The sequence below is a fragment of the Protopterus annectens genome, chromosome 2.part1 (assembly GCF_019279795.1).
Source record: "Protopterus annectens isolate FY-2018-M chromosome 2.part1, PAN1.0, whole genome shotgun sequence".
Lineage (NCBI taxonomy): Eukaryota > Metazoa > Chordata > Ceratodontiformes > Protopteridae > Protopterus > Protopterus annectens.
The window spans coordinates 970350836-970378126 of NC_056729.1; positions in this window are offsets into that span (position 1 = coordinate 970350836).

The window sequence follows — 27291 nt, forward strand, 5'->3', positions numbered from 1 at the left end:
GTTAGCAATTACATGTGTCGGATGACCGCTTTTGTGATGAAGGTAACCATCATTGAAGGTTTTCTTCCTGTGAATAGTACTATGAATCCTACTCTCATCAAAATCCCATCTTAAATTAACATCTAAAAAATATGTTACTATTTCGCTGTTTGAGATTCATAAGCCAGCGTATCATACATTCATATTTGTATGAAGCCCTAATGGAGGGTGACATTAGTCATGAATTATATGAATTTTGTGTGATAGATCAACCACGCATTGGGGTTTTTTTTGGGATTCCAAAATCTCATAAATCCTTGGTCAATCCACCTTTTAGACCAATTGTGTCTTCATCCCATTCAATAACTGAAGGATTGGCTTTGGTCATCGATGCCTTGTTGGGACCTACCATTTATAAAGAAAAGTCATATTTACGGGATTCCTGTTCCTGTTTGAAAAAACCTATTACAGACAAAAAAAAGGAGCAGCTATGGGGTCTCCGGCTGCTCCTGCGTATGCCAATGTGGTCATGGCAATGTGGGAACACCAATTTATGCCATTGTTGACTGACAAATTTAAAATTGTATTTTTTTGTCGTTTTATTGATGATTTATTTTTCATTTTAGATCAAAGTGATGTTAATAACGAAGAGTTTAGTAGTTACATCAATTCCTTATCATCCTACATTAAATTTGTCATTGGAGCTAAAGGTATTAGAGTTGATTTTTTAGATGTTAATTTAAGATGGGATTTTGATGAGAGTAGGATTCATAGTACTATTCACAGGAAGAAAACCTTCAATAATGGTTACCTTCATCACAAAAGCGGTCATCCGACACATGTAATTGCTAACATTCCTAAAGGGCAGTTCATTAGAGCTAGTCGAATGACATCGAAGGAATCTGATGTCATTGATGAGTTTTGTTTCATCAATTCCTTATTTTCCAACAGAGGTTTTCCTATAACACAGTTAGAGCAAACGGCGGATAATGTCCTTATGAGACGCAACACTGATTTTCCACCCTTATTAAATTTATCTGTCGAAGGAATTAAGTCATGGGATATCAAAACAAATAGCTTTTTGACCAATAATATGGTGTGCAGCCTTGGAATGAATTCAGACAGTAAACATATTAAAAATATCATCACAAAAAATTGGCAAGTAATTAGGGGTAATGCTGAAATGTTCGGCATTTTAGGTAAAAAACCAATATTTGTTCATAGAAATGATAATAATCTAAAGAACATATTGGTACCACATAAAAATGTTAAATCAAGTGTTGACACAGTAAAGAAGGGAATGCACTGTTGCAATGGTTGCAACATGTGCAGATACATTTCCGTTGGTCCATACATCACAGTTTCTACTTCAGAAAAAATTTTTGCAGTGCCAGGTTATGTCAATTGTCGGAGTGCAGGTATAGTGTATATAGCTCTTTGTTCCTCATGTCCTGCATTTTATGTGGGCATGACGACCAGAGAATTAAGAACACGCATTAGAGAACATTTATATAGCATTAAAACAAAAGATGATAAGAATGCTCTTTTTAAACATTCGCAAATGTGTAGGTTTTTTCATAAGTTTTTATTTTCCATTTTAGAAGTATGTCACAAAGATATGAGGGAAGGGGATTTCAAAAATTCATTGTTACGTAAAGAAGCTGAGTGGCAAATAAAATTAAAGGCAGACCACTCACCAGGTCTTAATGAGTCAATTAATATGAAATGTTTTTTAAAAAATCAAAAATTAAAAATAGACAAAAGCAATGATTTGATTTGTCTACATATTTTGTAAAGCATTTCATTTTTGAATATACATATATTTTTTTAACAAAAGGTATAATATTGTATTAATTGGGTAATTAGCATAAATTATGTTGTGTTAATTATATTTGTATTTAAAAAGGTTGTTTGGTGGTGTATTTTATTCTGAAGAAGTCTACGGACGAAAGCGGAAATAAAAAGTGTGTTACGCTATTTCTTGGTGGTTTTGGTCGCATTTGAGTTCACAGAAGCTGCTTTTTGCCTTTTTTTACATTTTTACTTGTTGGAGCTTTGGTACTTTGTTTTTTATAAGTTTTGTACTTACCAGAGAAGACATTACAGTAGGAGGTGTGCAACACTCTCCCATATTAGTGAGGACCAGATCCAGTATGTTTGCACCCCTGGTTGGTGTACTGACAATCTGCTTCAGGGAGTTTGTGTTTCCAAAATCCAGGTATCTCTGTGCCTGTACATTTGGTATTGAATAGGATTCCCAGTTAATAGTGGGGTAATTTAAGTTGTCCAAAAATATGATATGGGGTGTTTGGTGAGTGCTTCCAATAAATGTAAATACATGTTATAGGTTTCCTGGGTCATACAGGGGACCTATACCTTGCAAGGAAGTGGTATGGTATTTTGCCTATGGTGATTTGAATAACGTGGAGAAGCTCAAGTGTATTGTCCTGTTTTACCAGCCTTGAGGTATATTTTTGATGTCAGTCGAGACACCTCCACCTTTAGTCCCTGTCTGTGTAGCTGCTGGTCTAAATGTGTAGAAGGCATTATAGCCTCAGACTTCCGTGTCCTCTGAGCAGCTTAAATCCACAGAGGGACATACCATAAAATGTAAAAAAATGTATTATTACATTTTATAAAGACAGATAATGTAATCTAAAAAAAATTAAAAGAATGAAAAAATGCTTGAAAATATTAAATAATTTAATCATTTTAATAAACACCATTCAATAACATTTGAATTATAATTTAGCTGTCCCACAATTTTAAAACTGAATTAATTGAAATATATTCATTTAAACAAGACAGGCAGTGAAATTTAACTTCAGTTGTCACAGCAACTCCTTATACTCAAATCTAGTCTCCCAATTGCAGCCACTTGGGTTAGAAGTTAACAGTTTCCATACTACCAAATCAAAACTTAATAAAATTCCCACATTGCTCACTATGTTTAAAAAAGCATTGTTGGTATTTTTTTCTTTTGACATCATGCCTGTGTTTGCAAATTTGTTTTCTCAAGGTTCTTTCTGTTTTACCTACATAAAAACTGGAACATGTTTAGAGACTAGGGGTCGGGGGTTGGGAGTTGCATAATGGTTAAGGTGTTTACCTTACAGATATAAGGCACATGTTTTGATTCTCACCCTTGAAGGAAATTGGCTAAGCTTAAAATGGTACACAAAGAGCAGCTAGCCTACTTACTACTCACCTATAAACATGTGGTGATGGATGGAGAGTGACTTATCAACACAGCTTCCAAGCTCCTTGGCAATATTATTAGTGTTTCTGAGATGTAATGAATAAAGTGTTGGACTTCTTGTAAAATGATAAAAGGCATTCAAAGATTGTGGGTTCATGTCCAGGGCAGTGGGTTTAGCATAATGGTTAAAATTTTCACCTTATAGGCACAAGATACATAATTTAATTCTGACCTCAGATTATTGGTTAGGCTTGAAATGGCCCCTCAGAGCAGTTAGCTCAATATTCACATATGAACCTATGAACACTTTGCTATATATATTAAGCCTTATTGCAACAATGCACTGTTTGTAACTTCAAGGTGGAATTAAAATAGTTTCCAAACTTGCATGTTCTCCTACCAGAATACTGGAATATGGATTACCGTATCCACATTTGTGGGTACCTTTAACATTCACCCTCTCATAATTTCCACATACTTTCTTTTTCTCCAATAATGCTTTCAAATTGTTCACATAATATGACACAACTAAAGCAATTTCCAATCATAGTGAGATATCTAAGGTTATATCCTAATATTATTTCTAGTAACAATTAAAATGAACAGAACTTATTGGAGAGGAGTTGTCACTTAGAATGTATTTCTAATAGGGTCAGCCAACACTGTGTTACTGGTTGTAAGGTTTTGTGGGGATTATATCTCTAATAAGGTCTTCCACCTTTGTGAGACTGGTTGGGAGATTTTGTAAGGAGAATATACTATTGAGATATGGGCTACACCCCTCCAAAGTGTCTATCCTGTAGATCAATTTTTTAAGCCCTCTGAGAGTGAGGTTTTGAGGGGCAGACCATTCACTTGCGATGTAAGCTCTTACTATAGAGACTACATGAAGTAACCATGCTTTCAACTCTTGTCCCTGCTCCACCTGGGATGGCTCAGTTAGTGACGAGAATTATGATGGATTGATAGAGATCATCTTGTCTGGTATCTGTTGTACCTGGTGTATCACAGTCCCAAAGAAGCTGGACTTGGGGTGGGTAACCAAAACAACAATGGCACAAGAGGCAAAGGAATGCAGCATTACTGGAATGATTACCATCTCTATTGGCTACCCAATACCCACCTAACCAGAAAAGTAGAGATTTTTCATATACATAAGGCCACTTCCTTAAGCTAACTATAGGAGTCCCTAAGGAATGAACAGAAGAGTCAGAGGTGTTAGAGTCAAGCTGTCGCACTTGTCTGACAAACCTTTCCTTGGTTTCATGAATGTCTCTTTAAAGCATGATCAAGTATAAATCAGCCATTTTGAAGCTTCTAGGTGTGGATGTATCTGCAGCCTTCAGAGGTCTTTGTGACACAATTAGCAGTGAGGGAAGTCCTAGTTTGCTCCTCAGGAAAGAACACATTGCTGCATATCTAATGGTTAAATATTTCCATTTATCTTTGGGGAAAGCTTCTGTCACTTCAGCAGATCGTGAAAAGAGGCAAAAACTCAGCTTCTCCTGCCACCTGTGTCAGGTCCTAAAACCAGTGAATGCCTTTCACCTCCCACGTCTCAGCCTTAGCTGGATGGTCATTGATACACAGCATGAAGCAGTCCCAAAGGATGGATCATGCAGACCCAAATATCTGAGTTGAGATGACAATGGGCTACATGCCAGAGAACATGCCAGGTCTCTACTAATTGGTGGCAGGAGTGTAATCATACCACACTATGGCCCAAGGCGACTCACTTCTCAAAAGGTTTCCCTCAATGAGATCCCAACTCAGGGGTGCTAAGTTGTCATAACTGAGCAAATGAATGACCATGAAGTCTGTACTATAATGATGCCAATCAGGGATACCTAAACCTAAGTTCCTGGGTGGTGTTTTGCAAGCCCATGGTGGTAATCTCCATCTATAGTATTTCCATATGAACTGATGTAGTAATTTATTACTTTTCTGGTGCCAGTAACTCTTGTAGGCTCCTGAGATGTGACAATATATGTAGAGGGTTGGGAGGGTGGCTTAATGGTTAAGGTGTTTGCCTTACAAACACAAGGTACAGGGTTTGAGTCTCACAGGGGATAACTAGCTAGGCTTAAAATGGCTCACAAGGGCAGTTAGCCTAGTACTAATCTATGAACCTAATCTATGAACAATAGTGGGGGTACTACCATTTTTACCAAAGCTATCCACCTAAGAAGTTGTAAGTGATGCTTATACCAGATGTGAACCCATAGAAAGACTTTCCTCCAAAGTGGTTCCAGATTCTTGCTAAGCGTCTATTGTGCATCAGGTTGCAGGATTATGCCTAGGCATTTGGGATTGTATTCAGCCCACTTAAATGGAAGTGGTATAACACCTTGTCAAAGCCATGCTGCCACAGTCTTGACTGTAAAGTCTTCAGACTTAGATAGGCCCAAGAAGTCATTCAAAATTATTAGCACAGTGTGCCAGTCTGTGATAAGGTCTTGAATAAGGGTTACACAATCATCAGCAAAGAAGAGAGCAGTGGTTTCTACATCGGACATGTTCCACCCTGATAAAGCTTTGGGAAAGTGTAGAGCATGGGTGAGTGGTTCAGTGGGGAAAGGGAATAGCAGGAGAGAAAGGGGCAGCCATGGTATATCCCCCTTCATAGAGGAAAGGTTTTCAACAGGAAGTTATTAACAAGGACTGCTGCTGATAGTACTGCATATAACGCCGGTATAGTCTGCAAAAATTGTTCTTGTATCTTTATTTATTTGAGTAATTCCCACAGATAATCTCTATCTATGGAATCTAAGGTCGTTTCAGAGTCTATGAGAAGGGCTACTGTTGGTTTGGGGACATGACTGAGGCCTTGCATATACAAGTGAAGGGTTTTAACATGATCTGCACTCAATCTCCCTTAATGAATCCCACTTGGGCATGGGCTATTAGGCTCTGGATGAGGGGTTTGACGTATTCTACCACATTGGCATAAATGTTCACATCAATATTTTTAATGATATGGGCCTATAATCACTAACCTGAGTTAGATCCTTGTTGGGCTAAGGCAGGACTATTACGCTTGAGGTAGCAGAGGATTGTTTTAACTGAACTTTGTTAAAATGCTTGGTACAGTTTCAAAAGGGGTCTCTGCACTAAATCTCCCAGAGTTTTGTACATCTCACTTAATCAGGACATCTGGCCCTGTAGCCATGCCAGCTGACATTTGATTGACAGCCAAATGAATTTGTTAAACAGAGAAAGCTTCTAGCAGATGGGCTACCGGTTCTACAAAGAGTGTAAGCACTTGGGCTGCTTCTGCAAAAGCACTAACTCTACTTGATAGGTATATTTTTTTCTAAGTGGCTGTCATCATATAAAGCACTGTAATATTTTACAAATTCTTTCACTGCTCCCTTATTGTCAGTAATCGCTGCCCTTGAGGTCCTCTGCTGAGTAACTATTGTACATTGCAGATGTCAACATGTGGCTTGCATGGCTAAAACCCAGGAATGAGTGTTTCCTATATTCCAAGACCAGGTTTTCAAGTGAAGAAGATAAACCCCCAGATTCTCAAAAGTTTGCATGGCGTGCAAGATCGGTGCAGGAGCTCAAGCAGGCAATATGTCCGCCGTGCAATCCAGGAACAGCCTGCAGGGGCGTGCATGAGCGCTCCTGCACTAATCTTGTACTGACGAAGCCCTTGTATGCAAATCACCCCATTTGCAGGAGAAATCCATGCAAATGAGGTGAATTTGCGATCCAGAAAGCTTGTGACCATCCATGCAGGACTAGTGCAATCAGCAGAAATGTACTCGGTTAGTAACCAAGTACATGAATGCAAAATCCAAAACAGAGCTATGACAGCCCCAAATAAATGCTGCATATCATGTAGTAAGCATGCCAATGGCCAAGTATAAGGCCATTGACATTGCAAACAGTACAAAACTTAAAAAAAATCTACTTTTAATTCTTATTAGCCAATCTCGCCTGTTTAAACATAGGGCAGTTGCGCAAATGGGATCGGGGAAATAACAAAACCAACCTAAATTAAGCACTCTAACTAAAATCAGTATTCTACCAAGCAAGCCAATGGCAGGCAAAAGGCAACCTGGCCAGTGAGTAGTGGTTGCTAAGGGGAGGCTCAGTGTGAGACATGTAACTATGCATTAGCAGGCAATCCTATACAAATGAGGGGAAGGATAGTGAATCCCAGTTTTCCCCAGGATGTGAGGCAGGTCCCAACAGTATAAGAGTATGAATAGCTTGGTGCAAGCCTAGAAGGCCATGCACTGGGTCGTACAGGAAGAAAAAAGAGGTTAAACCAGGAAATTGCAGCAGTGTGAATATTTGAGCACTCTGCGCAGTGCAATGGCTTCCCCTCCATCAACTGCCAGGTCATGTGCGATGCTCAGGACATAATAATGAACGTGTCTGCTGGCTGCCCAGGAAGCTATCACGATTCCTACATCTGGCATCTGACACAGCTGTATCAGAGATTTGCCAGTGGGGACATCCCACACGGTCACCTAGTGGGGGATGCTGGATACGCACTGGAGCCATGCTGATGACACCCATCAGCCATGCACACACACCCGAACAATAACTCCATAATGAGGGACATACACAAACAAGAATCATAATAGAGCGTGTGTTTGGGATGCTCAAGTCACGGTTCTGGTGCCTGGATACGCACTGGAGCTGTGCTGATGACACCCATCAGCCATGCACACACACCCGAACAAAAACTCCATAATGAGGGACATACACAAACAAGAATCATAATAGAGTGTGTGTTTGGGATGCTCAAGTCACAGTTCTGGTGCCTGGACACATCCGGTGGAGCTTTGCAGTACTCACCAGCTACATGTACCCAAATTGTCCTTGTATGTGCCATGCTACACAATATGATCCTGCAAAAACAGTTATTGCATGAACAGCATGGGTCAGGGCCACACAGCCCCCCACCATTGCCAAGGCCTGCATGGGCACAGAGTGACTCGGAGGAGGAACAACCTGAGCCTGTCCCAGTCAGCAGAAGGAGGCATACCCAGTATGCCCTGGCCTTGGCAAAGAGGCAACGCATAGCACATACACTGACATGGGAGGAATCCAGGGGATAAAACCTCTCTCTGACTCTCACATACAGTGAAAGGGATGCCAAACATTACACTAACTGTGCCTAACCATGTGTAGGGAGTGTACTATGTGCATCCGACATACGCAGCCCTGCAGCACCACCCTCAATATTGGGACACCCACAAGGTAAGTGACTCACACATGCCAGTCGGGGGGGGGGGGGTCACATACCCAACAACAGTCATAGTCAGCAGGACAGGTGTAGACAAACACAAACAAATGCTGTGCTATGGCCTCTGAATGAGGCCTATGGGCAACCCCCCACCAAGCCTACACAGACTGACTACAGCAGGCCAGGCAGTGGGATGTCAGTTGTGAAGGCTAGGAAGTCAGACACTAATATGTAGGTAATTATAAGCTAAGATCTGTAGTACACTCGTATGCCTCTAGCCAGCGTGATAGGCAAGATCACAGACTGAAATGGAGTACCCGACATACCCAGTACAGTCCTAGCAAATGTGTACAAGTGTCATCCTATGTAGACATATAGTAACAGTCAGGTGTGCCCCCCAATCCTGTGTAGAAATAGGTGTGCCCCCCCCACTATGCGCAGATGTTGTAACAGTCAGTGCCAAATGATCGATGGATACCCTGCTGAGACAGCATGCTACCTGTCGGGGTACAACAGAAACGGCAGCACTGCAGTACAAACTACCTTGACTTGACCCACACATGCAATACAGATGGCCATACTGGGCATGCTCATACACTTAGAGAAATGAAGGCAATGTAAGTCAACAACATACTGAAAGGTCACACTGGGCATGCTCACACACTTCACATGAAGGCCATGTCTGCAAACACCAGTGGATCAGACATATCTGGCAGTCGCAGTTGTTAGTGCATACACTCGTCAGTATGCACCACTCATGCCTTGCACACACAGTGGATAGGAATACAGACATATATGTAAGGACAACATACTATAATAAGCCAAAGGTAGATGGACATAGATGTGTGGAAGAGGGTGACTGTGACAAGGAGCCATCCAGGCCTGTCCCACCCAGCACACAGCCAAAGGGCCCCAAACATATGAGGTGCAGATGTCACTCACTGCAGATACTAGCCACCAGTATCTGTCAGCAGTACAGACTATGTGGTGCATGTGCCAGCTGTGCAACATAACTGTACAAGGAAGTAGTCATCTAGCAACTGCATGTACTTACCTGTGAAATATGACCCTGTGTGTGCCCGTATGTGGCATGTCAACCACTAGATGAATGGGTAATGGCCCATGCACACACACTGCCCTCCCCATAGCCCTACTATGACAAGCCTGCTGAGGTCATCCAATGTGAAATAAACCTTCGGGAGAGTTGTAGTCTAGTAATTCCATGGTGCATCCTGCAACTATGCACTGCTGTAGTGTGATAAGCTAGTTAGGTAGTTCACTTCCCAACTGTCTATGTGCATGTCTGTCTGACTGTTTAGAGAGCAATGCCTTTTAGTGTAGTCACACTCTCAACAATTTTAATGCACAACTTAGGCAAGGCTGCTGATGTCACCCACCTAGAAATACACCTCTGGGAAGATTACAGGCCAGTAATCTCTATTGCGCGTTCTGTAACTACATACTGCTGTTGTGTGATAAAGTCGTTAGGTAGAAGTTCTGTTCCCAGACATGGCAACTGTGTGTGAGTGTTTGTGTCTGTCTGTGTAGACAGCAATGCTTTTTAGGCTAGCCACACTCCTCACAATCCAAATGCTCAACCTTTGCAAGGCAGCTGATGTCATCCACCTAGTAATACACCTCTGGGAAGATTGCAGGCCAGTAATCTCTATAGCATGTCCTGTAATTGCATACTGTTGTCATGTGATAAAGTAGTTAGGTAGGAATTCTATTCCCTGACATGGCAACTGTTTGTGTGTCTGTCTCTCTGAGGAGAGAGCAATGCTTTTTAGGCTAGCCACATTCCCCACAATCCAAATGCTCAACCTTTGAAAGGCAGCTGATGTCATCCACCTAGTAATACACCTCTGGGAAGATTGTAAGCCAGTAATCTCTATAGCGAGTCCCGTAACTGTGTACTGCTGTCATGTAATAAAGTAGCTAGGTAAGAGTTCTATTCTCAGACATGGCAACTGTTTCTGTCTGTCTCTGTAGAGAGCAATGCTTTTTAGGCTAGCCACACTCCCCACAATCCAAATGCTCAACCTTTGCAAGGCAGCTGATGTCATCCACCTAGTAATACACCTCTGGGAAGCTGTAGCCCAGTAATCTCCATAGCATGTCCTGTAACTGCATCCTGCTGTAATATGATACACCATGTAAGAAGATGTTCTATTCCCAGACATGGCAAGTGTGGATGTGTGTGTTCCTTTGCCAGTCTAGGGAGCAATGCTTTTGAGTCCATTCACAGACACTACAACCTCCAATGGTCCACTTTGACAAGAGTGCAGATGTCATCAACTGTGAAATACACCTTTGGGGAGATGATAGGTCAGTAATCTCTGTGGTGTGTGCCGTAGCTGTGTACTGCTGTAGTGTAATAAGCTAGCTAAATAGGAGTTCTAACCTCAACCTTAGCAACTGTGTGTGTCTGTTTGTGTAGAAAGCAATGTTTTGTAGTGTAGGCATATCCCCTACAATTTAAATGCTCTACCTTGGTAAGGCTGCTGATGCCATCCACCTTGAAATACACCTCTGGGAAGGGTGTAGCCCAGTAATCTCCATAGTGTGTGCCATAACTGCATACTGCTGTAGTGTGATTCAGAACTCTGGTAGGGCTCTATACCCACCCATGGCAGTTCTGGATGTTTTGTGTGTGTTCCTCTGTCTGTGTAGGGAGAAATGTATTTTAGGCTAGTCACACTCAGTGCATGTCAAATGCCCTACTTTGGCATTCCCGCTGATGTCAGCCAATGTCATATACACCTTTGGGGAAAAAGGTACAGCAGTAATCACCATGGCATGTACTATAACTCCATAGTGCTGTAGTGTAATAAACTAGTTAGGTAGGGGTTCTACTCCCAGACATGGCATGCGTGTGTGTTTGTACCTCGTATCCTGTGTGGAGGAGGGTGTATGTGACACCTGGGCCCAATGTGTAGTGGATTTTGCAATTTTCTTATATGGTGGACCCAGTACATATCACAATGTCCACTGTACAGGGAAAACAGCTGTGAAATAGTCAAGAGGCTGGGCTGCATATCCATACCCATACATGTGACATCAAGGCCAGGCAATCATAGTTAGCAACCCCAGTATTAACCAGGGCACACTCTCAACCCATGTATCATATACACACACATGGCAAGGCAACAGCCATGATGTGTGAAGTACACTGCATATTGGCAACTGATAGTAACTATGGTGTGAATGCAGTGGCGTACAGAGGCCATGTCACCCTGTCCATTAGTACGATAGGCACATAATTGCAGACAGTGCACCTTCATTATGCTTCCCACTGGATGCCTGCAACAACTGTGGTTCCATCAAATGTAATCCACAAAGGACATACCATGCCTTACACACATGCCCTGTATGGACAGATGCCACTGACACCAGGGAATACCAGTAGCATGCTGTCAATGTAGGTGCAGGGTCAATCTGCTGTCCATTACCTGGCCCCGCCACATGGGGTGGGACTGTCACATCTGATGATAACATTCTCTGTCCACAACATGTGCCAGACAAACCAGGTACACTTCCACATGCCACTGTACATGAATGTGGGACGTGTGCCCATCCCAAACACCGTCAATGTCATGGTGTATAGAACACATACATGCCAAGCATTGCACAGCACTGGCCATGCACAATAGCAACCCAGGAGACTGGATGGTGAATACTATACCCACCTGTGTGGTCCATTCCAGACACTACACCCCTTAGCCATACTGCAGACCATTCTCATGTGGCCTGATGCCAAGGTATACCCCTCACCTAGCCTTGTACAGCTGTCTGGCACCATCAACCACTACACACCCATGAAGCACTGCACACATGCACGCCAGTACTAGCACCCTGTGTCTCTGTGTGTGGCGTATGATGCTTCCGACCACATTCACACCCAGTACCATCCCCATTGGCATACTGAAGCATGCTCTCTAATGTCAGACACCATCACATACCCTTTAACCATAGAACCCCAGGATAACCCCATGGGTAAATTGATACCTATGCATTATTGTATTGTGGCAAGGTAACTGGTTAGGAAGTATAGTCATTACCCTGCCAAGTGTGGCAATGTGTACGAGTCCCTTACAGAGTGTGGCTTTGTTGACGCTGAAACCTGTTTATTCAGACAGGCTTGTATGCTACACCTACTGCATTGCAACAGTGTTGCAGATGTCACTCAGCAGCACATATACGTCTGGACAGCTCACCAACATGTAAGCTATGTGGCGCATGCAATAACTGCATACACATGTGATAGCTATGCATTGTCAGTTAGGTGTTTGAAACCCTATACTGGTAGGTGTGTGACATAAACTTGCTTAAGTTTTACTCACCCAGACCTTCCCTGACATACGTTGTCTCGGTCTGTCCCACCCACACCCTCTCTGGTGGTTGTGGGGTGTACACCTGCTTTGCTAGGCAGCAGCTTGTGTTTTGTAACTGATGGTCATGATCAGCTGATGGCCTCTGCACTAATTGCAGTCCTCCTCTAGCTGAGTGCATGTGGAACAGCTGTGATAACATTCCCATAGCTAATTGCATGGTAACACACTCCAATATCTAAGAACATCATTTTGGTGTTGGCCCTTTACATCCACTGTGGGCAGGAACTGGATCTGTCGTTTGGCAAAATGCATCTCAAATGGATTGGGGATTTACCTCTAACAGCTTACACTGTGGAAGCAGGGCAACACACAGGAGGGTGATGTGCCTAACCTGACTACAGACTGTAAGGGCTGCTATACTGCATGTGGAGTAATGTTGGTTTAACAGAGTGTGTGTGTGGATTGGGCTGTCCTACATGTTGCAATACCTGCCATGTCACTACTATGTTTATGAGGATTCTGCATCTGCAGGGTCGTCTGCAGACTGGGCAGTGTGTCGTGGCCTTGGTGTCATGTGTTACCCACTGAACATGTATTTGTGAACTGCAGAAGATAATGTGAGGATTGCAGTCTGTAGACGGTGAAAGCCCTGACAGTTACTGACTTCATATCCCTCATAGGACACATGTTGCAACAAATCCTGTTACGACAGTACATGTATGAGGTTATCACAGCAACATGTCAATATTGGCCCTGTGTATGTGCTTCCAGCCACATCTCTGTCACCCCCCCCCACCATATCAGCTCCAACAGACTATACACACAACTCATTATGTATGGCTAGAGCTTAACTACGATTTGTACAGATTGTGTAGTGTACCACACCGTCTGCTATCTGATTGTGGCCATGTCCCCTTTGTGGACACTAACATTGCTGGCCTGTTACAGACTACTCACTACCATGCCATTGCCAGGGACACTATGGTTACATATATGCCAGTGCTATGGCTGCTCTGAGGTTGCTGCACATCTGACAGTCTGTGTTATAGGGGGGTTCTATGCATGCTGTTGGACATGTACCGGGATTGTGTAGACTATTACTACCAACATATGTACTATGGCAGTGACACAATAACATGTATATGTTCCATTGGCCAGCTGATCCACCTCTCCACACCCATCTGACCAGGATACCTGGCCACATCACATGTGTGTGCCAACTTGGGGTCTCCTCGTGTACTGTTACAGCCATACCATCAGGTGGAACCACCTCAGGGATGTTGGCCCACCTCCCTGGACACACACCATCATGTCCCTGTCCACTGAGCTTAGGTCTAGGGTCTGTTCCATACCAGGCTCCACAGTCACATGAGGAATGTGCTACATCTGTCTGAGGCACCCAGTACACATTCACATGGCCAACATGCTCCTCTTGCTCAGCCACCAAACCTGGCACCTTCAGGGCATGGACAGCTGTTGTGAGTGGGAGTTGGTGGGAGCCTTGTTCCCATTGTGCTCATAATGGAGACAATGGTGCATCTACATCACAGACCACACACACAATCCACGGAGTTTACCCACCACATGTGTCACATACCACCCCTGTAGACTGTCCTCTATATCAACCAATCCTGATCACCTCCACGTATGTATCTGCCATACTTCCCCATATTCCCATAGCATACTTCACAGGTGGGGGCATTGTGGTGCTAGGAGGGGCTAACATGTGACATACCCCTCCATGGTGCACACACTGCCAGCTGTTGATATCTGTCGGTATTGCTATGTGTGCTGCTGCCTCACACATAGGACACATCACTGTGGTAGTGATATAGGGACATTTCTTACCATAGATATCTGTTTTTGTGTGTGTTTGTACTGATGTAGACATTTGCATATCAGTATTTATCTATATGTGTGTAGATATATGTGACTTCATATATATGTGCACATATATGTGCCTGCACATGGGTATATATATATTTCTGGACATACATGATAATATACATATATATCTTAAAATATTATATATGTGACATATGTACAAATATGCATTCCGATATGTGGAATACATTCAGAGATCAGCTCATAATCTCACAACACCTTCCTGCACAGCTGAACTGTTCAGCCTTGCTACAACACAGATAGGTGCCACATATGGATATGGCCTGACATTAGGGGGGGTATATGTAGGAGCCAATTGCAGGTAACCCTATTACACACCTATGGCATTCCGGCATGCTACATTACAGATTCACCTGAGTATCCTGCCAGTGGTGGGCCGTGGCTCCCACATGTCCATCATAATGACATTACTTCCACCACCAGCTAATGGCCACATAATATATATACTTCCCATTACACTACACACACTATGATGGCTTACATCTTGTCTGTCAGTGCTGACCTGCACAGTTAATGGCTATGGCCCACTACACACAGGGACAGACACTATTGTCCATAGCTGTTGATCAGGTGAACATCATTACAACAACACCTGATGGCACATATAGCGCATTCCACATCATCTATCCCATTATGATGGACCAGGAACTACATTCTATTACATGTATATATACCTCACATACATATTGTGGGAATGATGTCTTGTTGAATGACAGCTGGCTAAATGCCTGTGACATCAGCTTTTTGTTTGAAGAGCTTTTCTTTCTTTTCTCTTCCTCTTCCTCTCTCTCTCTCTCCAGCAAATGGATTGAGCTGCTTTGAATAGATTGTAGCCTGACTTTAGTAGGTGATGCACATGATCAGGTGATGGCCTCTGCCCCAACCAGTATCCGCTATTTGCTAACTGCATGCAGCTTGCTGTGCAGTACCTCCAATTACCACTGTCATGACATTCAACTACAATAAATCCCCTCATCATGTGGGCGTGGTCCCTTTACCTTTTCTGTGTGATGGACATCCTTCTTGTGTGTGAGCATCAGTGTTACAGACAGCATATAGGAATACCTCTTACAGGAGAACCTGCACACTCAGGCCAGCTAAATATTTGTTTGAGGTTCCAGAACTACAGACAGAGTGTGAGTAGAGTTCTGTTATGCTTTGTATAGTACTAGTGTTACAGGGTGTGTGTGTACATACTAGTTTACCTTGGAATGCAGTCTGTCTGCATAGCTCTCACCTGTGGGCCTATCCTCTTGGTGGCCAGAGGTGTGCCTATCATGTTTTGTCTGTCCTCCACACAGGTGCTGTGTCTGATATTTAACTGGCAGTGTGTGTGTTGAGTGCTATCAGTACATGGCTACATCCATTTATATTTTTAACCTCAATTCCCTGACTAAGGATATGTTGCAGACTATCCTGTGACACCAGCGACTTGCTTAGTGTATGGCAACAGTTTTCTACATATGGGCCTGTGTTTCAACCTTTGTCCTCCACCTACATACCAAGCTTTGCACATATGACATGCTGTCAGGGGTTGTTCTGTAGTGGGCTGCGAGTATATCACACTGCCATTGGTGCCATCAGTCCACTGCTGTTGTATCCCCCACACATATGGTGCCCTTATGCACTCCAGAGGCCAGTGTATGTAACAGTGGTATATGGCCCTATATTACTGAGTCTAGGGGTGCACCATAAATGACCTAGGCTGTTACAAAATGTGGGGGTATCAGGGGTGTGCTGCCTTAAGGTATCTGAATATACAGTACCATACAATTCACCAATATTTACATTACTTACATAAATTGGGTTAATGCAGGCCTACTGCCTCCTGCCATACAGACTGTTCTGTTTGTCGGTGTGCTTGTGATGGTGTCAGTTATGCCTTATGCACTCCAGAGGCCAGTGTATGTAACAGTGGTATATGGCCCTATATTACTGAGTCTAGGGGGCTGCACCATAAATGACCTAGGCTGTTACAAAATGTGGGGGTATCAGGGGTGTGCTGCCTTAAGGTATCTGAATATACAGTACCATACAATTCACGAATATTTACATTACTTACATAAATTGGGTTAATGCAGGCCTACTGCCTCCTGCCATACAGACTGTTCTGTTTGTCAGTGTGCTTGTGATGGTGTCAGTTATGCCTTGTTATGTAACAGTTACATCCCATTTTGTCAAATGAAGTCTTTACCACCTAGTGAATTTGTACAGAGTGTAGATAGAGGCTGCTGAACTATACACCTGCATTAGTTACTGTTGAAAGTTTGGTATCCTGTGACCCAATCTGTCTTTACTATTGTACAATATGAAGGGCTTGGCCTGGACAGCAACAGTTGTGAACCTTTCCAGTCTACTGTATTAGTATAACTGTTTCACAGTTGCATTACTCTGTTTATATGGATGTCAGTGTCTGAACAGCTATAATACATGGCATATAAAACTGTAATAGTACACAAATAAAGGTTATCCATTTCTACAAACCTGTGTGTGGTGTTTTATCCTATGACCTCTCTGTGGGCATATGTTGCAGGCAATGATTGTCATTTGTATGGGTGGCCCATACAGTGTCTAGTTGTTAAGGTGTTAACTGTAGGCATGGTGGCAGTTCCATATTGTGTGCACCTTCTACATATGTATCTTACTGTACATATCTCTGCGTGTGTCTGTGTAGTCACATGGATGGATATACACACTATGATGGCTTACATCTTGTCTGTATCTGCATATATGTGTCTGTGTACATGTATCCTGGGGATGCTGATAGCTTCCATATTGTACATTTCCTATGGGAGCCCCACTGTACTGCATGATATGTTACCATATGTTGTGCACATCATGTCAGGTCCTGCTTATGTGATCTGTAACACTTTAGTGTATTGCAGGGCGGATGTGTTTGGCTGTGGCGGGGCGTATGCCTATTCGTACATGATGTATATTGTTTAGGGTGTCTCAACCCCATTAACAGTGCATGTGGACATATTTGTATTTGTCAATCTACCATTGCTATCTACAGATGTGTGGCCATATATATATATATATATATATATATATATATATATATATATAAATATATATATATATATATATATATATATATATATATTTCTATGGATATATATATATATATATATATATATATATATATATATATATATATATATATATATATATATATATATATATAGCTAGATATCTACATCAATTGATATGTTGTATCTGTTTAGATATTACTATATTTACTCACACAAATACATTTACATGTTGGAATACATTCTCTGTACTGTTGAATGAGTGGGCTGGTTGATATGTTTTGAATACATCAGGGTTATGTATAGCTGACATGGCTTACTGGCAAATCACTTTGCCTATGGTGTGTGGGGTTCTGTGTTTGAGCCTAGTAGAGGCCATTTATTTTGTTGCTGGGCAGAACAAAGGCCATTGGATACAGAGTGGTTAAGGCACGCTTAGTCAGTTGTTAGCAGGTTTGTGTGGAGGTAAGCACTGCTAACCTGCCGCTACATCTGCTTACAGAGTGTTAGCTTCAGATTTTCTTAACCAGTGTAGTCATTGCTTATCACATGCAAACAGGCTTAAGCCTGCTTACTAGTGCTTACATACGCTTACTATTGCTTATTTGTGCATAAACCTGCTTACTAGTGCCTTATTCAGTCTGACACTGATACTTCAATTTTCTTAGTGCTTTCGGCGAGGTCAGTGCCTCCCCTTCTTCAGACAACAAACAAACAGATTTACAATCCATTTATACTAGGTTTCAGTGCAATTATTCAGTTATGCTATTAAGTCTTTTACTTTCATTAAAAAGACATTGCTTATCAACCAGTTCGTATATGCCCATAGACTAACATTAACGGAATACCCGCACCTACAAGACCTTAATACTTGTGTATAATATAAATATACATTAATATAACCATCCAAAACAATAAACAATTCTAAAAAATCACGTATATAAAATATATAAAAACATATAAAATGCATAATCTAATTTCTAAAATTAGAAACAAAAACTATATATATATATATATATATATATATATATATATATATATATATATATACCACAGCTTGTTATAACTCTATGCGACTAAAGTAATAATAGTCATAACAAAGTAAATAGTTTTACAATCAATTTAAATCTCATTTGAACGCTAGAGCTGATAATAAAATCATGTTCTATTCTAAAATCCTACAAAAGCACATTGTTATCATAATCTCACTTGAATGTAGATGTAACAACAAAACATTACTCCTACAATGACCTTAACTATACATGTTAAAAAATACCTTTTTTCTATTTATTGGTAAGCATACAACAATATTCCATAAAACTGATTCATTTATGTTTATGTTGTGCCTTATATTTTATAGAATATTTTATTTACCTACGTAAAGCTAGTAGTTTCAGTAAACTTTTGATGGATACATACTCATTAAGCCCTGGAGGGATATGGGCCGCCATTCTTATTTGCCAAAAAATGTCTTCTACTTCAAGTTGTAGTTGCCAGGGCCCCCCTCTTACATCTCCTTGACATTGTTGTAATATTAAGAATTGAAACCTATGATCGGGATACTCAATAATATGTCTAGCTAATGCATTTGTTGTATCTCTTCTGTTAATAGCATACTGATGTTCATAAATACGCTGCTTGATTTTCCACTCCGTTTTGCCAATGTAATACGCAGCACATTGGTCCCAGCAAGCTGTATAGACTACTCCTTTAGTTTCACAATTAAATCTGCCATTAATAATATACATCCTCTCACTAATGGTGATTTTATTATCTATCCGTATATGTTTACATTGCTGGCATGACCCGCATTTGTACATTCCACGAATCCTAACTTGGTTAGTTCTTATTTTTCTTTCAAGTATTGCTTTTAAATTTGCACCTTTTCCATATGTAAAGTTAGGCTTCACCCCTAATATTTTGAACAACCCACTATCTTCCATTATAATGGCCAATTTTTATTCAACATTTCTCTTATTCTAAGATGGTCAAGAGAATACGTGCAGAGGAAACTGATCTTAAAATCATGCTTTTTGTTGCTTGTGACCATATTATGTTGATCTACTATGTGTTCAACATTTTGGGCAAGATTGTTCTGTAATAGGAGTTTGAAGTGCCCTATATTACATTTGATACTAACTTCGAGATAATGTTATCCACCAAAGTTTCTGGATGCCCTCTATTAATGAACATAACTTTCAGATGTTCACATTCACTAGTGAAATCAATATAATCAGATACCATTCTAGCCGCCCTTACCATCTGCCCTTTAACCACCGCTCTCTTTTGATGGTAAGGGTGACTACTGGTAAAATGCAAAAAGCATTAGAATAAGTTGGTTTTCTATAGATTGTACTTCTAAATCTAAAATTAGTTGTATCCTTCACTAGGTTAATATCCAAAAAGTTAATACTAATGTCCTCTAAACTGTAAGTAAATTCAAGAAAGCGACAATAATGGACCATCATAACACCAAGGGGCTAATAACAATGACAATCGGAATAATAGAGTTAACCATCAGGGTTTTCAGAGAAACCACAATGGCCAGCACAACAATCACAATGTGAACAGGAATCAAGGGCAGAGGAGGAACCACCAAAATCAATGGAGGAGATGACAAGATACCTCCTGCATGAACCCCAAATACTTACAAGTTCTGAAGGGGACTTTAAGATTTACAACTACACAGTTATAACAATTACGCAGGATATGGTAGACTTTTTTTCTAAAGGGTTATCTTTCGTTCCTGATAGAAGGATGGACATTGTGAGAACTATTGTCGACCTAAAACTCTTTGTGCGTAAATTGAATTTAAACGCACTTATGGGAACGAATTCCTCACTAACGAACTCTTTAAGGGTCTCAAGTCTTTTTAACCCACCATTGCATGCATCTTTAAGTTCTTTTGAAAAAGTGTGTGAAATGGACTTAAGTGCTATTAAGAGCTATTGCAAATGATACGCATTCTAGAATTAACAATAAGACTAATATTACGAAAAATGAATGGGAATTTTTAAACCTATTGAATGAATGCAACATTAGGGTAATGAAACCCGATAAATGGGGAGGGCTGGTATTCATGGATCAGAATGAATATAGCAAAAGCATGGATAAATATCTTAATACTAAAGCTTACATGCAAGTTAGTATTAATGAAGTGAATATGGCTTATAAAAAAATTAGAGGCACCTTAGAAGATTTATTCTTGGAAGGTGTTACTGACATTGATGTACACCAGTATTTAACCATGGTTACTCCTAGGTTACCAGCCCTTTTGGCTTGCCCAAAATACATAAAAGATGTGTTGACCCCGCTTAGACCGATTGTAGACGGAAGGGGTCTGTGACTTATGGTTGTGCTAAATTTATAGACAATATACTAAACCAGCCCCTGGTTGAACAAGAGTCCCAAATTTGTAGGGACTCATGGAGTTTTTAGAAAACGTAAGTAAGTTGAAATATCATGAAAATGTTAATTTCCTCACAATTGACGTGAAAGATCTATATACTGTAATTCCTCAAGATTTAGGGCTTGAATGGATTAGGGAATTCATGACAATTAGGCATGTTGATGAGAAAACTATATATTTAGTAGAAACCTTACTTGAAATTGTGTTAACTAATAACTTCATGATTTTTGATGGGCAATTTTTCTTGCAGAACACTGGAGTTGCAATGGTGTCGCCTTGTGGCGGTAGTTTCGCCAGTTGTATCATGGCCCATTGGAAAAAACTTCATTATTCACAAACGGCTTATTTCAGGAAAATTTCTCTTGGTATACTAGATACCAGGATCCAAAAGAAAGGACTTGCAACGAGTGTCCAAAGGAAGGTCAGAAACCAAGCCCTTTAAGTAAGCACAAGCACTTTATTCACAATAACGCTAAAAAACAAAAAAATACGTTTTCGACACAAAATCCAAGTCTTCATCAGAAGTGAACAATTAACAGTCATCACTGAAACACTTTTATACCTTTCCAGTTGTGCAAATTGAATAATAATTGATCAATCAAATTAGTTAATTGAACAACTTGTATAAATAATAAAATACATAAAATCATTTGTTAAACTTTCCAAGTTAAAATATATGGTTTTGAAATACTGTCCATAAATAAATATATATTGATTCAACAGTTTAAACTTTGAAATTAAAATTATGTATCATAAAATTACATTTAATTAATTTAATTTTAAAACAATCTCCTTTAAATTACTATGTGGTTAAACATATCTCCTAAAAACATTGTGTATAGTGCCATCTTGTGGCTATACTTCACATCACAGTTTGGCTGCCCTTAATTTTAAAACTGAAGAAATGGAAATCATATCATTTAAACCTGGTGGTTTTGTGGAATCTAAAATAATTTGCCAAAATAACTCCCTATATTCAAGTTTGGCCTCCCACATGCCCCCTCTTAATTCCTTGGGTACAATTTCCAAAACATAAAAAAGAAATTTAGCCTGCGGACAAGTCAAAGTGTGTCTGTAAAGGGCATTTTTATTGTTTTGCTTCCTAATTTCGTAACTGTGTTCATAAATACGGTTTCTTAAATTTCTCTCAGTTTTTCCTATATAAAATGAAGTGCAAACCTTACAAGTAGCAATATATACCACACCATTGGTATTACAGTTGGAAAAACATTTACTGGAAATCTCCCTGTCTCTTGATGCAACTAAGATACTACCTTCGTTAAGTATTAAGGGGCATTGTGGACAAGTACCACATTTAAAAGTACCTGGTCTTTTTGAAGAGATGTTGACCTTTCCAAACTCAAAAAGTTGTTTGAAATTTAAGTCTTTACGATATATAAATGTAAGTGTTTTATTTTTCAATACCTCTAAATCAGAAATCTCAGTAAACCTATTCCATTCTCTGGTTATAATCTGTTTCACCACTCCTGCATCTCCGGAAAAATCCATAATGTATGCATCATCCCACTTTTTCCCTTCTTGGGTATGAATGCTCGTTCCTTTAACCTCCTGGGTAGGATTTCCAAGAATAGGGGCAAATCTATTTTTCCTTTCCTGAACCACTGAATCAATTACTTCTTGTAGTAAGGAATTTGGATAACCTCGTTTGCTAAACATTTCCATTAATTTTTCACACTCAGTTAAAAATCATCATCGCCAGAGGTCATTCTGCTGACCCTAACCAGCTGTCCCTTAACCAGATTCCTTTTCTGAAAATGAGGATGACTACTCTTATAATGTAAATAAGAACTGGAAAATGTTTCCTTTCGATAAATACTGGATGAAAAACCACCTAATTTCTTCCTGATACAAACATCCAAATAGGTAAGGTTGTCTGTATTATAAGTATGAGTAAAGTCCAAGAAGTTTGTTGTGTTTAATGTAATACAAAAATTCCGTGAATTTTGGTAAGTATCTGTCCAAAAGATAACTATGTCGTCCAAGAACCTTTTGTACAAGGACCAACAACCAATAAAAGGACAGTTTGATATGTACAGTTGTTCCCATCTGGACAAAATTAAATTTGCATACGTGGGGGCACATTTGGCCCCCATAGCTACTCCCCTTTTCTGTTGAAAAAATTCCCCCTGAAAAAACATAAAATTGTTATGAAGGATGATATCCATAAATGTTAAACAGTTCCTAAAAGCATTCACTGTAAACATTTTACTGTCCCTCATACTGTCTTCAAACCACTGGAGCCCTATGTCATGAGGGATAGATCCAAACAGATCTACAACATCTAAAGTGACGAAGGCCAGATCTGGGGAGTATAATTCTGGTTTGACACACCTAAGGAAATCCCATGAATCTTTCAGCACTATTGGGCTATCATATGACAACTTCTTCAGTTTCTCATCTACAAATTTGGCTAAAGAGGTTGTAACTGACCCTTCAGATGCCACAATGAGCCTAAGTAGGGGATCATTTGGGTCCTTGTGTACCTTTGGCATTCCAAAGACAGATGGAACCCTTGGCTGTGAATTTAATAAAAATTATAAATGTCATTACTAATAGATCCCTCTAATAGTAGGTCGAGAGTAATAACTTGACTTTTGAGTGTGCTAAATTAACCTCATTGATGGAAGCTCGTGAACATTTATCAGTGTCATTTAATAAGTCCTTCATTTTGGATTCATACATGATAAAATCCATCAGTACTGTGCCACCCCCTTTATCTGGGTGCATAATTCTAATGTTCTTGTTGTTTCTCAATTCATTCAGTATTCCTCTTTCTGTTACAGACAAATTTGGGAATATCTTGTGCTCAGATAAAACCTTCCTGATTTCTCTTTCCAAAATAATGTCGAGGTTTTTCAATTGTGGGTGTAATGGTGGGTTTACAGTGCTTTTCCTCTTTAATGGAACTATTTGTCTGGATTCTGTATTATTTTCCTGAAATATTAAAGAAAAATTCATTTTCCTAGCAAATAGTTTTAAATCTACAATAGATCTAGGTAAACTTGCTTTTCTAGTAGGAATAAATTTGAAACCTTTTGATAAGAGATAATTTGATTGATCAATTATTATTCAATTTGCACAACTGGAAAGGTATAAAAGTGTTTCAGTGATGACTGTTAATTGTTCACTTCTGATGAAGACTTGGATTTTGTGTCGAAAACGTATTTTTCTGTTTTTTAGCGTTATTGTGAATAAAGTGCTTGTGCTTACTTAAAGGGCTTGGTTTCTGACCTTCCTTGGACACTCGTTGCAAGTCCTTTCTTTTGGTTTTTGTTATTGAAGACTTGCATACATCCTTCGTTTTGGTTTTGGTTATTTGTGATGGCTGAGAGTCCAGAAGGTGAAACCACCCTTGAAACTACGTGTTCACAGGATAGAGGTGAACTACGTAAAGTCATTGGGCAGCTTTCCCAGCTGGTTGATCTTCTGACACCAGCATGTTCGTCTCTTGTGTCACTAGCAGCAGCGCTTACCAACGGAGGTAATTCTAAGCAAAATCAGCTTAATGGAAACAGCGATGCTTCACAAACTACCAAGGAAGCTCCTAAATGTATTATTGGATCTACCAGCACTAATTCTTCAAAAAACAATGTGGTTTACAGTAACGAAGAATTTGTGGATTTTCCTCGTCTTTTGCGCAATACAGCGCCAGCAACCAGGGAAGAATCAAGGGCACCACTATTTGATGAACAGTCTGTTCCTCTTCCAAACAATCAAGGTGAATTTAGTTCTGCCAGAGGCAGTTTTGACTTTAAATTATTTATAGCAAAAGAATTCCCAGTTACTGAATTGATAGGTGCAGCCAAGCACCAGGACAGCAATGCATTGTCCTATATAGAGAATTTAGATGAACTTTATTATTTATTAGAGAAATATAAGCGGCTTGGGTGTGATTGTTTGTATTTGAAGGAATGTTTGAGTAAGGAAATTGTGCCTAAGGGTCTCCGTGTTACAAAATTTCCTAACAATGTTGTCGAGGGTTCTGAATTTCATAGGGAACTTGTTAAAATCTTTGACAAATGTGGTTTAGAAGTTGTGGGTACTATACTTAAAGAGAATGAAAGGATTAGAATGTGCTTATTAGAAAAGATTGAAAGGATTAATACTATTGTTACCAATTATTTATTGTTTCAGGTTGAAACAGAAAAGAAAAAATGCAGGGACATCTTTTTTGAAGTAGAGGCAAAATGTGTAGCTAATTCAAAAAGGAAACATTTTAAATTAGAAAGAGATTTGAAAGACTACAGAGAAGGTAGGGCTTATCCGAAACCTAAACCAACAGCTTTCAAATACAATGCAGTACACAATTATAATGAAAATGAGCCTGTGGGTTTTGCTCAACATGTTGTTGAGTTTGAAGGGCAGGATAATTTTTCTGATTCTTTAGAAATTCCCCCTTTACGCAGGTCGGACAGGATTCGGAACCAGAATCCTGTCCGACTCCCACAATACAAACACAATTTCAGGCGGAATTACCAGTAAATCCTCATAGACAAGAAAATACACTTATTTCTAGGTATGGAAATATCTTCACATTAGATGATTATAAGATTTTCAACTACAGTAACATAGAATTAAAAGAAGAACATTTTTACCTCTTATCAAAAGGTTTCAAATTTATTCCTACTAGAAAAGCAAGTTTACCTATATCTATTGTAGATTTAAAACTATTTGTTAGGAAAATGAATTTTTCTTTAATATTTCAGGAAAATAATACAGAATCCAGACAAATAGTTCCATTAAAGAGGAAAAGCACTGTAAACCCACCATTACACCCACAATTGAAAAACCTCGACATTATTTTGGAAAGAGAAATCAGGAAGGTTTTATCTGAGCACAAGATATTCCCAAATTTGTCTGTAACAGAAAGATGAATACTGAATGAATTGAGAAACAACAAGAACATTAGAATTATGCACCCAGATAAAGGGGGTGGCACAGTACTGATGGATTTTATCATGTATGAATCCAAAATGAAGGACTTATTAAATGACACTGATAAATGTTCACGAGCTTCCATCAATGAGGTTAATTTAGCACACTCAAAAGTCAAGTTATTACTCTACGACCTACTATTAGAGGGATCTATTAGTAATGACATTTATAATTTTTTATTAAATTCACAGCCAAGGGTTCCATCTGTCTTTGGAATACCAAAGGTACACAAGGACCCAAATGATCCCCCACTTAGGCTCATTGTGGCATCTGAAGGGTCAGTTACAACCTCTTTAGCCAAATTTGTAGATGAGAAACTGAAGAAGTTGTCATATGATAGCCCAATAGTGCTGAAAGATTCATGGGATTTCCTTAGGTGTGTCAAACCAGAATTATACTCCCCAGATCTGGCCTTCATCACTTTAGATGTTGTAGATCTGTTTGGATCTATCCCTCATGACATAGGGCTCCAGTGGTTTGAAGACAGTATGAGGGACAGTAAAATGTTTACAGTGAATGATTTTAGGAACTGTTTAACATTTATGGATATCATCCTTCATAACAATTTTATGTTTTTTCAGAGGGATTTTTTTCAACAGAAAAGGGGAGTAGCTATGGGGGCCAAATGTGCCCCCACGTATGCAAATTTAATTTTGTCCAGATGGGAACAACTGTACATATCAAACTGTCCTTTTATTGGTTGTTGGTCCTTGTACAAAAGGTTCTTGGACGACATAGTTATCTTTTGGACAGATACTTATCAAAAATTCACGGAATTTTTGTATTACATTAAAAACACAACAAACTTCTTGGACTTTACTCATACTTATAATACAGACAACCTTACCTATTTGGATGTTTGTATCAGGAAGAAATTAGGTGGTTTTTTCATCCAGTATTTATCGAAAGGAAACATTTTCCAATTCTTATTTACATTATAAGAGTAGTCATCCTCATTTTCAGAAAAGGAATCTGGTTAAGGGACAGCTGGTTAGGGTCAGCAGAATGACCTCTGGCGATGATGATTTTTTAACTGAGTGTGCAAAATTAATGGAAATGTTTAGCAAACGAGGTTATCCAAATTCCTTACTACAAGAAGTAATTGATTCAGTGGTTCAGGAAAGGAAAAATAGATTTGCCCCTATTCTTGGAAAACCTACCCAGGAGGTTAAAGGAATGAGCATTCATACCCAAGAAGGGAAAAAGTGGGATGATGCATACATTATGGATTTTTCCGGAGATGCAGGAGTGGTGAAACAGATTATAACCAT